Here is a 12,338-nt window from a genome sequence, read left to right as displayed (position 1 = left end):
CAAGCACAGAGCCAGTACCACGCAACCACAAGCACAGAGCCAGTGCCACGCAGCCACAAGCACAGAGCCGGTACCACGCAGCCACAAGCACAGAGCCAGTGCCACGCAGCCACAAGCACAGTGCCGGTACCATGCAGCCACAAGCACAGAGCCAGTACCACGCAGCCACAAGCACAGAGCCAGTACCACGCAGCCACAAGCACAGAGCCAGTACCACGCAGCCACAAGCACAGAGCCAGTACCACGCAACCACAAGCACAGAGCCGATACCACGCGGCCACAAACATGGTGCCGGTACCACGCAGCCACAAGCACAGAGCCAGTGCCACGCAGCCACAAGCATGGTGCCGGTACCACAAAGCCACAAGCACAGAGCCAGTACCACGAAGCCACAAGCACGGTGCCGGTACCACGCAGCCACAAGCACAGAGCCGGTGCCACCCAGCCACAAGCACAGAGCCAGTGCCACGCAGCCACAAGTAGAGCCAGTGCCACGCAGCCACAAGCACAGAGCCAGTACCACGCAGCCACAAGCACAGAGCCAGTACCACGCAGCCACAAGCACAGAGCCAGTGCCACGCAGCCACAAGCACAGAGCCAGTGCCACGCAGCCACAAGCACGGTGCCAGTACCACGCAGCCACAACAGAGCCAGTACCATGCAGCCACAAGCACAGAGCCAGTGCCACGCAGCCACAAGCACAGAGCCAGTGCCACGCAGCCACAAGCACAGAGCCAGTACCACGCAGCCACAAGCCCAGAGCCAGTACCATGCAGCCACAAGCACAGAGCCAGTGCCACGCAGCCACAAGCACAGAGCCAGTACCACGCAGCCACAAGCACAGAGCCAGTGCCACGCGGCCAAAAGCACAGAGCCAGTACCACGCAGCCACAAGCACAGAGCCAGTGCCATGCAGCCACAAGCACAGAGCCGGTACCACGCAGCCACAAGCACAGAGCCAGTGCCACGCAGCCACAAGCACAGAGCCAGTGCCACGCAGCCACAAGCACAGAGCCGGTACCACGCAGCCACAAGCACAGAGCCAGTGCCACGCGGCCAAAAGCACAGAGCCAGTGCCACGCGGCCAAAAGCACAGAGCCAGTGCCACGCAGCCACAAGCACAGAGCCGGTACCACGCAGCCACAAGCACAGAGCCAGTACCACGCAGCCACAAGCACAGAGCCGATACCACGCAGCCACAAGCACAGAGCCAGTGCCACACAGCCACAAGCACAGAGCCAGTACCACTCAGCCACAAGCACAGAGCCAGTGCCACACAGCCACAAGCACAGAGCCAGTACCACGCAGCCACAAGCACAGAGCCGGTACCACGCAGCCACAAGCACAGAGCCAGTGCCACGCAGCCACAAGCACAGAGCCAGTGCCACGCAGCCACAAGCACAGAGCCAGTGCCACGCAGCCACAAGCACGGTGCCGGTACCACGCAGCCACAAGCACAGAGCCGGTACCACGCAGCCACAAGCACAGAGCCAGTGCCACGTGGCCAAAAGCACAGAGCCAGTACCACGCAGCCACAAGCACAGAGCCGGTACCATGCAGCCACAAGCACAGAGCCAGTGCCACGCAGCCACAAGCACAGAGCCAGTGCCATGCAGCCACAAGCACGGTGCCGGTACCACGCAGCCACAAGCACAGAGCCAGTGCCACGCAGCCACAAGCACGATGCTGGTACCACGCAGCCACAAGCACAGAGCCAGTGCCACGCAGCCACAATCACAGAGCCAGTGCCACGCAGCCACAAGCACAGAGCCAGTGCCACCCAGCCAAAAGTAGAGCCAGTGCCACGCAGCCACAAGCATGGTGCCGGTACCACGCAGCCACAAGCACAGAGCCAGTACCACACAGCCACAAGCACAGAGCCAGTACCACGCAGCCACAAGCACAGAGCCAGTACCACGCAGCCACAAGCACGGTGTCGGTACCACACAGCCACAAGCACAGAGCCAGTACCACGTGGCCACAAGCACAGAGCCAGTACCACGTGGCCACAAGCACAGAGCCAGTGCCACGCAGCCACAAGCACAGAGCCAGTGCCACCCAGCCAAAAGTAGAGCCAGTGCCATGCAGCCACAAGCATGGTGCCGGTACCACGCAGCCACAAGCACAGAGCCAGTTCCACGCAGCCACAAGCACGGTGCCAGTACCACGCAGCCACAAGCACGGTGCCGGTACCACGCAGCCACAAGCACGCTGCCGGTACCACGCAGCCACAAGCACGCTGCCGGTACCACGCAGCCACAAGCACGCTGCCGGTACCACGCAGCCACAAGCACAGAGCCAGTACCACGCAGCCACAAGCACAGAGCCGACACCACGCAGCCACAAGCACAGAGCCGATACCACGCGGCCACAAGCACAGAGCCGATACCACGCAGCCACAAGCACAGAGCCGATACCACGCGGCCACAAGCATGGTGCCGGTACCACGCAGCCACAAGCTGGAGAGGTGTGGCTGGACAGTGGAAGGAGAGGTGTGGCTGGAAAGTGGAAGGAGAAGTGTGGCTAAAAAGTGGAAGGAGAGGTGTGGCTGGACAGTAGAAGGAGAGATGTGGCTGGACAGTGGAAAGAGGTGTGACTGGATAGTGGGTGTGGCTGGACAGGGGAAGGAGAGGCGTGGCTGGACAGTAAAAGGAGAAGTGTGGCTGGACAGTGGAAGGAGAGGTGTGGCTGGATAGTGGGTGTGGCTAGACAGTGGAAGGAGAGGTGTGGCTGGACAGTGGAAGGACAGGCGTGGCTGGACAGTGAAAGCAGAAGTGTGGCTGGACAGTGGAAGGAGAGGTGTGGCTGGATAGTGGGTGTGGCTGGACAGTGGAAGGAGAGGTGTGGCTGGACAGTGGAAGGAGAGGTGTGGCTGGAAAGTGGAAGGAGAGGTGTGGCTGGACAGTGGAAGGAGAGGTGTGGCTGGACAGTGGAAGGAGAGATGTGGCTGGACAGTGGAAGGAGAGATGTGGCTGGACATTGGGTGTGGCTGGACAGTGGAAGGAGAGGTGTGGCTGGAAAGTGGAAGGAGAGGTGTGGCTGGACAGTGGGTGTGGCTGGACAGTGGAAGGAGAGGTGTGGCTGGACAGTGGGTGTGTCTGGACAGTGGAAGGAGAGGTGTGGCTGGACAGTGGGTGTGGCTGGACAGTGGAAGGAGAGGTGTGGCTGGACAGTGGGTGTGGCTAGACAGTGGAAGGAGAGGTGTGTCTGGACAGTGGAAGGAGAGGTGTGTCTGGACAGTGGGTGTGGCTGGACAGCGGAAGGAGAGGTGTGGCTGGACAGTGGGTGTGGCTGGACAGTGGGTGTGGCTGGACAGTGGAAGGAGAGGTGTGTCTGGACAGTGGAAGGAGAGTTGTGGCTGGACAGTGGGTGTGACTGGACAGTGGAAGGAGAGGTGTGGCTGGACAGTGGGTGTGGCTGGACAGTGGAAGGAGAGGTGTGGCTGGACAGTGGGTGTGGCTGGATAGTAGAAGGAGAGTTGTGGCTGGACAGTGGGAGGAAAGGCGTGGCTGGACAGTGGGTGTGGCTGGACAGTGGAAGGAGAGTTGTGGCTGGACAGTGGGAGGAGAGGCATGGCTGGACAGTGGGAGGAGAGGCATGGCTGGACAGTGGACAGAGCTGCCCGCATGATACAATTACAGCCAATTAAAGCCAAACCTGATCACCACATAGCACCTGTTTGGGCCTGAAGTCTCCCTCTCCCCCGGCCAGCAGTGTGGGTATCCTGCATACCTTCCCCCCATCGGCACCTAGAACAAACCCCGCCTGCACCACCCTCCCCCCCCCCCCAGCCAGCACCCCACCCACCTTCCCTCCATCGCCACCCAGAGCACCCACCGCCTGCACCACCCGTAGCACCCCGCCCACCTTACCTCCATCGTCACCCAGAGAAACCACCACCTGCACCACCCCGGCCAGCACCCGTAGCACCCCACCCACCTTCTTCATCGGCACCCAGAGAACCACCGCCTGTATCCCCCGGCCAGCACCCTGCCCACCTTCCCCCCATCGGCACACAGAGCAACCACTGCTTGCACCCCCCCCCCCCCAGCACTCGTAGCACCCCGCCCACCTTCCCCCATCGGCACCCAGAGAAACCACTGCCTGCACCCCCGGCCTCAGCAACCACACGGGAGCAACATCCGGGCCTCAGCAACCACACGGGAGCAACATCCGGGCCTCAGCAGCCACACAGGAGCCACATACGGCCTCAGCAGCCACATCCGGCCTCAGCAGCCACACGGGAGCCACATACGGCCTCAGCAGCCACACGGGAGCCACATCAGTCCTCAGCAGCCACATGGGAGCCACATCAGGCATCAGCAGCCACATCCGGGCCTCAGCAACCACACAGGAGCCATATCAGGCCTCAGCAGCCACATTGGAGCCACATCAGTCCTCAGCAGCCACACAGGAGCCACATCAGGTCTCAGCAGCCACACGGGAGCCACATCAGTCCTCAGCAGCCACACAGGAGCCACATCAGTCCTCAGCAGCCACATGAGAGCCACATCAGGCCTCAACAGCCCCATCTGGCCTCAGCAGCCACACGGGAGCCACATCAGGCTTCAGCAGCCACACGAGAGCGACATCCGGCCTCAGCAGCCACATGGGGGCCACATCTGGTCTCAGCAGCTACATGGGAACCACATCAGGCATCAGCAGCCACATGAGAGCCACATCCGGCCTCAGCAGCCACATGGGGGCCACATCTGGTCTCAGCAGCCATACGGGAGCCACATCCGGCCTCAGCAGCCACATCCGGCCTCAGCAGCCACATCCGGCCTCAGCAGCCACATGAGAGCCACATCCGCCTCAGCAGCCACATGAGATCCACATCAGGCCTCAGCAGCCACACGGGAGCTACATCAGGCTTCAGCAGCCACACGGGAGCCACATCCAGCCTCAGCAGCAACATGGGAGCCACATCCAGCCTCAGCAGCCACATGGGGACCACATCTGGTCTCAGCAGCCACATCAGGCATCAGCAGCCACATCAGGTCTCAGCAGACACATGGGAACCACATCAGGCATCAGCAGCCACATGGGAGCCATATCTGTCCTCAGCAGCCACATGGGAGCCACATCCGGCCTCAGCAGCCACATGGGAGCCACATCCGGCCTCAGCAGCCACATCAGGCCTCAGCAGCCACATGGGAACCACATCAGGCCTCAGCAGCCACATGGGAGCCACATCAGGTCTCAGCAGCCACATCCGGCCTCAGCAGACACACGGGAGCCATATCAGGCCTCAGCAGCCACATCAGTTCTCAGCAGCCACATGGGATCCACATCAGGCCTCAGCAGCCAGATGAGTTCTCAGCAGCCACATCTGGCCTCAGCAGCCACATGAGAGCCACATCTGGCCTCAGCAGCCACATGGGAGCCACATCAGGCCTCAGCAGCCACATGGGAGCCACATCAGGCCTCAGCAGCCACATGGGAGCCACATCAGGCCTCAGCAGCCACATGGGAGCCACATCAGGCCTCAGCAGCCACACGGGAGCCACATCAGGCCTCAATAGCCACACGGGAGCCACATCAGGCCTCAGCAGCCACACGGGAGCCACATCAGGCCTCAGCAGCCACATGGGAGCCACATCAGGCCTCAGCAGCCACATGGGGGCCACATCAGGCCTCAGCAGCCACATGGGAGCCACATCAGGCCTCAGCAGCCACATGGGGGCCACATAAGGCCTCAGCAGCCACACGGGAGCCACATCAGTCCTCAGCAGCCACATGGGAGCCACATCAGGCCTCAATAGCCACATGGGAGCCACATCAGGCCTCAGCAGCCACATGGGAGCCACATCAGGCCTCAGCAGCCACATGGGGGCCACATCAGGCCTCAGCAGCCACACGGGAGCCACATCAGGCCTCAATAGCCACACGGGAGCCACATCAGGCCTCAGCAGCCACATGGGAGCCACATCAGGCCTCAATAGCCACACTGGAGCCACATCAGTTCTCAGCAGCAACATGGGAGCCACATCCGACCTCAGCAGCCACACGGGAGCCACATCAGGCCTCAGCAGCCACATGGGAGCCACATCAGGCCTCAGCAGCCACATGGGAGCCACATCAGGCCTCAGCAGCCACATGGGAGCCACATCAGGCCTCAGCAGCCACATGGGGGCCACATCAGGCCTCAGCAGCTACACGGGAGCCCCATCTGGCCTCAGCAGCCACACGGGAGCCACATATGGCCTCAGCAGTCACACGGGAGCCACATCAGGCTTCAGCAGCCACATGGGAGCCACATCCGGCCTCAACAGCCCCATCTGGCCTCAGCAGCCACACTGGAGCCACATCAGTCCTCAGCAGTCACACGGGAGCCACATCAGGCTTCAGCAGCCACATGGGAGCCACATCCAGCCTCAGCAGCCACATCAGGCATCAGCAGCCACATGGGAGCCATATCAGGCATCAGCAGCCACATGGGAGCCACATCAGGCATCAGCAGCCACATGGGAGCCACATCAGGCTTCAGCAGCCACATGGGAGCCACATCAGGTATCAGCAGCCACATGGGAACCACATCAGGCATCAGCAGCCACATGGGAGCCATATCTGTCCTCAGCAGCCACATGGGAGCCACATCCGGCCTCAGCAGCCACATGGGAGCCACATCCGGCCTCAGCAGCCACATCAGGCCTCAGCAGCCACATGGGAACCACATCAGGCCTCAGCAGCCACATGGGAGCCACATCAGGTCTCAGCAGCCACATCCGGCCTCAGCAGACACACAGGAGCCACATCCGGGCCTCAGCAACCACACGGGAGCCATATCAGGCCTCAGCAGCCACATCAGTTCTCAGCAGCCACATGGGATCCACATCAGGCCTCAGCAGCCAGATGAGTTCTCAGCAGCCACATCTGGCCTCAGCAGCCACATGAGAGCCACATCTGGCCTCAGCAGCCACATGGGAGCCACATCAGGCCTCAGCAGCCACATGGGAGCCACATCAGGCCTCAGCAGCCACATGGGAGCCACATCAGGCCTCAGCAGCCACATGGGAGCCACATCAGGCCTCAATAGCCACACGGGAGCCACATCAGGCCTCAGCAGCCACACGGGAGCCACATCAGGCCTCAGCAGCCACATGGGAGCCACATCAGGCCTCAGCAGCCACATGGGAGCCACATCAGGCCTCAGCAGCCACATGGGAGCCACATCAGGCCTCAGCAGCCACATGGGGGCCACATAAGGCCTCAGCAGCCACACGGGAGCCACATCAGTCCTCAGCAGCCACATGGGAGCCACATCAGGCCTCAATAGCCACATGGGAGCCACATCAGGCCTCAGCAGCCACATGGGAGCCACATCAGGCCTCAGCAGCCACATGGGGGCCACATCAGGCCTCAGCAGCCACACGGGAGCCACATCAGGCCTCAATAGCCACACGGGAGCCACATCAGGCCTCAGCAGCCACATGGGAGCCACATCAGGCCTCAATAGCCACACTGGAGCCACATCAGTTCTCAGCAGCTACATGGGAGCCACATCCGACCTCAGCAGCCACACGGGAGCCACATCAGGCCTCAGCAGCCACATGGGAGCCACATCAGGCCTCAGCAGCCACATGGGAGCCACATCAGGCCTCAGCAGCCACATGGGAGCCACATCAGGTCTCAGCAGCCACATGGGGGCCACATCAGGCCTCAGCAGCTACACGGGAGCCCCATCTGGCCTCAGCAGCCACACGGGAGCCACATATGGCCTCAGCAGTCACACGGGAGCCACATCAGGCTTCAGCAGCCACATGGGAGCCACATCCGGCCTCAACAGCCCCATCTGGCCTCAGCAGCCACACTGGAGCCACATCAGTCCTCAGCAGTCACACGGGAGCCACATCAGGCTTCAGCAGCCACATGGGAGCCACATCCAGCCTCAGCAGCCACATCAGGCATCAGCAGCCACATGGGAGCCATATCAGGCATCAGCAGCCACATGGGAGCCACATCAGGCATCAGCAGCCACATGGGAGCCACATCAGGCTTCAGCAGCCACATGGGAGCCACATCAGGTATCAGAAGCCACATGGGAGCCACATCAGTCCTCAGCAGCCACATGGCAACCACATCAGGCCTCAGCAGCCACATGGGAGCAACATGAGGCATCAGCAGCCACATGGGAGCCACATCCGGCCTCAGCAGCCACATCAGTTCTCAGCAGCCACATGGGAACCACATCAGGCCTCAGCAGCCACATCAGTTCTCAGCAGCCACATGGGAGCCACATCAGGCCTCAGCAGCCACATGGGGGCCACATCAGGCCTCAGCAGCCACATGGGAGCCACATCAGGCCTCAGCAGCCACATGGGGGCCACATCAGGCCTCAGCAGCCACACGGGAGCCACATCAGTCCTCAGCAGCCACATGGGAGCCACATCAGGCCTCAATAGCCACATGGGAGCCACATCAGGCCTCAGCAGCCACATGGGAGCCACATCAGGCCTCAGCAGCCACATGGGGGCCACATCAGGCCTCAGCAGCCACACGGGAGCCACATCAGGCCTCAATAGCCACACGGGAGCCACATCAGGCCTCAGCAGCCACATGGGAGCCACATCAGGCCTCAATAGCCACACTGGAGCCACATCAGTTCTCAGCAGCAACATGGGAGCCACATCCGACCTCAGCAGCCACACGGGAGCCACATCAGGCCTCAGCAGCCACATGGGAGCCACATCAGGCCTCAGCAGCCACATGGGAGCCACATCAGGCCTCAGCAGCCACATGGGAGCCACATCAGGCCTCAGCAGCCACATGGGGGCCACATCAGGCCTCAGCAGCTACACGGGAGCCCCATCTGGCCTCAGCAGCCACACGGGAGCCACATATGGCCTCAGCAGTCACACGGGAGCCACATCAGGCTTCAGCAGCCACATGGGAGCCACATCCGGCCTCAACAGCCCCATCTGGCCTCAGCAGCCACACTGGAGCCACATCAGTCCTCAGCAGTCACACGGGAGCCACATCAGGCTTCAGCAGCCACATGGGAGCCACATCCAGCCTCAGCAGCCACATCAGGCATCAGCAGCCACATGGGAGCCATATCAGGCATCAGCAGCCACATGGGAGCCACATCAGGCATCAGCAGCCACATGGGAGCCACATCAGGCTTCAGCAGCCACATGGGAGCCACATCAGGTATCAGAAGCCACATGGGAGCCACATCAGTCCTCAGCAGCCACATGGCAACCACATCAGGCCTCAGCAGCCACATGGGAGCAACATGAGGCATCAGCAGCCACATGGGAGCCACATCCGGCCTCAGCAGCCACATCAGTTCTCAGCAGCCACATGGGAACCACATCAGGCCTCAGCAGCCACATCAGTTCTCAGCAGCCACATGCGAGCCACATCAGGCCTCAGCAGCCACACTGGAGCCACATCAGGCATCAGCAGCCACATGGGAACCACATCAGGCCTCAGCAGCCACATCAGTTCTCAGCAGCCACATGCGAGCCACATCAGGCCTCAGCAGCCACACTGGAGCCACATCAGGCCTCAGCAGCCACATGGGAGCCACATCCGGCCTCAGCAGCCACATCAGTTCTCAGCTGCCACACGGGAGCCACATCAGGCCTCAGCAGCCACACGGGAGCCCCATCAGGCCTCAGCAGCCACACGGGAGCCCCATCAGGCCTCAGCAGCCACACAGGAGCCCCATCAGGCCTCAGCAGCCACACAGGAGCCCCATCAGGCCTCAGCAGCCACATCAGTTCTCAGAAGCCACATGCCACATAGATTATACTACTGGCGGTCCCCAAAGCAGTTAAAGAAGCACTCACTGAACTGCTTAGTCAATGCCAGAATAGCGTGCAAGTGAGTAAGGAGGCCGGCATCTTTGTATAGATCCCTTCCATAGAGTGCTTTGTAAAAAATAAAGGAAATACTAAACATCCCCCATGAGGAGCTAGACTAGTCCAAAACCGGTCAGATTTTGACTGCGTACTGTAAGCGACAGCAACATCACACTGACACACACTGACTAACTGACTGTGGTAAGCTGATCTCTCTCAGAAGCTGAGGTGTTTCGGTGATACATACCTCTGTTGTGCACTCCACTGGGAGGCGTGTCTTCAGTTTGCTGCTCCGCCCCTCACACGCCCCTTCGAGGCCATCAGGGAACTTCGGTCACTTTGAGGCTGCGAAGAAAAGGGATAAAGAGATACAAATGAACCGAAGTCAAGCAGCAACCTTGTGTCTGCGGAGGACATGCCCATAAACATGTGACTGCAGAAGACACGCCCCCACAGAGGCTGGAGGGAAGGCATTGTCACTGAGGGCGTGGAACATTATACACCGCCACCATATGTGACTGTGGAGGACACGCCCCCTACAGAGGCTGGAGGGAAGTCATTGTCACTGAAGGCGTGGCACATTATACACCGCCACCATTTGTGACTGTGGAGGACACACCCCCTACAGAGGCTGGAGGGAAGTCATGGTAACTGAGGGAGTGGCACATTATACACCGCCAACATATGTGACTGCAGAGGACACACCCCCTACAGAGGCTGGAGGGAAGTCATTGTCACTGAGGGCGTGGCACATTATACACCGCCTCCATATGTGACTGTGGAGGACACGTCCCCTACAGAGGCTGGAGGGAAGTCATTGTCACTGAGGGCGTGGCATATTATGCACCGCCACCATATGTGACTGTGGAGGACACGCCCCCTACAGAGGCTGGAGGGAAGTCATTGTCACTGAGGGCGTGGCACATTATACACCGCCTCCATGTGTGACTGTGGAGGACACGCCCCCTACAGAGGCTGGAGGGAAGTCATTGTCACTGAGGGCGTGGCATATTATGCACCGCCACCATATGTGACTACAGAGGACACGCCCCCTACAGAGGCTGGAGGGAAGTCATTGTCACTGAGGGCATGGCACATTATACACCACCTCCATATGTGACTGTGGAGGACACGCCCCCTACAGAGGCTGGAGGGAAGTCATTGTCACTGAGGGCGTGGCACATTATACACCACCACCATATGTGACTGTGGAGGACACGCCCCCTACAGAGACTGGAGGGAAGTCATTGTCACTGAGGGCGTGGCACATTATACACCGCCACCATATGTGACTGGAGGACACGCCCCCTACAGAGGCTGGAGGGAAGTCATTGTCACTGAGGGCGTGGCATATATGCACCGCCACCATATGTGACTACAGAGGACACGCCCCCTACAGAGGCTGGAGGGAAGTCATTGTCACTGAAGGCGTGGCACATTATACACTGCCACCATATGTGACTGTGGAGGACACACCCCCTACAGAGGTTGGAGGGAAGTCATTGTCACTGAGGGCGTGGCACATTATACACCGCCACCATATGTGACTGTGGAGGACACGCCCCCTACAGAGGCTGGAGGGAAGTCATGGTAACTTAGGGCGTGGCACATTATACACTGCCACCATATGTGACTGTGGAGGACACACCCCCTACAGAGGCTGGAGGGAAGTCATCATCACTGAAGGCGTGGCACATTATACACCGCCACCATATGTGACTGTGGAGGACACGCCCCCTACAGAGGCTGGAGGGAAGTCATTGTCACTGAGGGCGTGGCACATTATACACCGCCACCATATGTGACTGTGGAGGACACGCCCCCTACAGAGGCTGGAGAGAAGTCATCACTGAGGGCGTGGCACATTATACACCGCCACCATATGTGACTGGAGGACACGCCCCCTACAGAGGCTGGAGGGAAGTCATTGTCACTGAGGGCGTGGAACATTATACACCGCCACCATATGTGACTGGAGGACACACCCCCTACAGAGGCTGGAGAGAAGTCATTGTGACTGAGGGCGTGGCAAATTATACACCACCATCATATGTGACTGTGGAGGACACGCCCCCTACAGAGGTTGGAGGGAAGTCATGGTAACTGAGGGCGTGGCACATTATACACCGCCACCATATGTGACTGTGGAGGACACGCCCCCTACAGAGGCTGGAGGGAAGTCATCATCACTGAGGGCGTGGCACATTATGCACCACCAACATATGTGACTGTGGAGGACACGCCCCCTACAGAGGCTGGAGGGAAGTCATCATCACTGAGGGCGTGGCACATTATTCACCACCACCATACGTGACTGGAGGACACGCCCCCTACAGAGGCTGGAGGGAAGTCATTGTGACTGAGGGCGTGGCACATTATACACCGCCTCCATATGTGACTGGAGGACACGCCCCCTACAGAGGCTGGAGGGAAGTCATTGTCACTGAGGGCGTGGCATATTATACACCACCAACATATGTGACTGTGGAGGACACGCCCCCTACAGAGGCTGGAGGGAAGTCATTGTCA

General features: G+C 60.2%; 1 protein-coding gene across 1 annotated transcript in view; it reads right to left on the bottom strand.

Moving 5' to 3' along the window:
* LOC137528020 (mid1-interacting protein 1-B-like) overlaps positions 1–12,338 on the bottom strand; it is a 60,678-nt gene that overhangs the window by 25,324 nt on the left and 23,016 nt on the right. The window contains exon 2 of the mRNA XM_068249241.1: positions 10,057–10,154. The gene's annotated coding sequence lies outside the window, so the exon portion shown is untranslated. The remainder of the gene's footprint in view (positions 1–10,056; positions 10,155–12,338) is intronic.

Source organism: Hyperolius riggenbachi, chromosome 8, assembly GCF_040937935.1.
Source record: "Hyperolius riggenbachi isolate aHypRig1 chromosome 8, aHypRig1.pri, whole genome shotgun sequence".
NCBI classification, from domain to species: domain Eukaryota; kingdom Metazoa; phylum Chordata; class Amphibia; order Anura; family Hyperoliidae; genus Hyperolius; species Hyperolius riggenbachi.
The sequence above is the reverse complement of the archived record's forward strand: the minus strand, read 5'-3'. Positions and strand labels throughout refer to the sequence as shown.